Below are 1,612 nucleotides of genomic sequence, written 5' to 3' on the forward strand. Positions count from 1 at the left end.
TTCATGAAATTTTAGTTTTCTGTCAAAAATGTACAACAAACAGCTTCATGCTATTATTGATTTGAAAAATAAAGCATAAGGCTACTGTTCTCAGCTAGTATTTGACTTTGTATATGTAATACTTTGGTGTATTTTTTCTTAAGGCATGTTTTTGTAAAGTGCTAGCATTAGACGTTTTCAACCAATAGAAAATCAGATCATTGCTCTCAGCAAATCAAATGTTGTTTTTTTTTGTTTTTTTTATGTGTTGTTGAAGCTTCATGAAACAGTGTCATGTATTAGATTAAAAAAAAAACATCTGCTAAAGAGCACGTCGTCAAAATCTGTCCAATAAAAATTATGCTTTGTTTATAAATTACCTTTTTTTGTCACTATTTAGGTTTAACTCAACTATTATTTTTATAGCGATGTGTTGACAAAGCTTCATGAAACAGAATACCTATTTTCGGAGTCAACTAGATGTCACTCTCAGATCTATAATCTACTGTTTCAAAAAACCATTATATTGAAGCATCCTTTTTTAAACTGATGGCGCCACCTACTGACCTATAATGATATGACACTGTTTCATGAAGCTTCATCAACACATCAATAGTGTTTTTTACTTTTTTTTACAATAAGATAAACACAAGTGTAATGAAATGTATACTAGTGTGATAATGCTCTGGTAATACATTATTTCCTGCATTTGAATTAACCATTTTGATCCAGTACAGTAAAGTAAAAGTATATTTGTGAAGATCTTTCTAGACCAGGGTCACAAAGCGCTTTAACAATCAAAAACAATAACAGTTAAAATACATGCTTTGAAAGATCAGGACAAAAAATAAGAATGTCTTAAGATGTTTCTTGAAGGAGTCAGTAGATCATCAAACACAGAGGAAGATCGTTCCAAAGCTTAGGAGCAACAGTCTGGAAGGATTTCTCTCCTCTGGTCCTGAAGCGTGTTCAGGAACCATCAGTAGATTCTGATCCACAGACCTCAGAGCCTGAGCTCGGGTGTAAGGCTGGATCAGAATCTACTGATGGAAAGTCTGACCATAAATAGATCTAAAAGTAAGAACCAGAATGAAGAGTTTTAAGGATCGGGGAAATGTGAGTTCTCCTACTAGAGCAACTCAGAATTCTGGCTGCAGAGTTAAGTATGAACTGCAGGCGAGACAGCTCCTTCTCGTTTAGACCCCAAAATAATTTGTTACAATAGTCATTTTAATAAGAGTTTAGTTAGTTTAGTCTAGTTTGTCTAATATAGTCGTGAAAGTGAGTTTGACGAATATTTAAAGGTGATATGATTGTTGACTACAGATGTGAAGAGATCCTTTTACAGATTTAATATAAAATAATCTTACTTGATTCAGAAAGCAACTTTCTGTTTCCACTACGACGAATATATCGAATATATGTTTGTAATTTGTTATGTATGACAGCTCTATCTTCCAGCCGCTCTCGTCATTCACGACTCCAGCATCTGTGAGTTCTTCCTGACAGCTTCTCAGTAGGAAGAACCAGTGGCGCGATGATGAAACAACCCAGAATTCTTTTTTTTTTTTGTACTCTTTTCACTCGGGGAAGAGTTTTGCACCTCAAGAATAAATAAAGCAACAACGTTGTA

This window comes from Callionymus lyra, chromosome 8 (genome assembly GCF_982586985.1).
Source record: "Callionymus lyra chromosome 8, fCalLyr1.hap1.1, whole genome shotgun sequence".
Taxonomy (NCBI): Eukaryota; Metazoa; Chordata; class Actinopteri; order Syngnathiformes; family Callionymidae; genus Callionymus; species Callionymus lyra.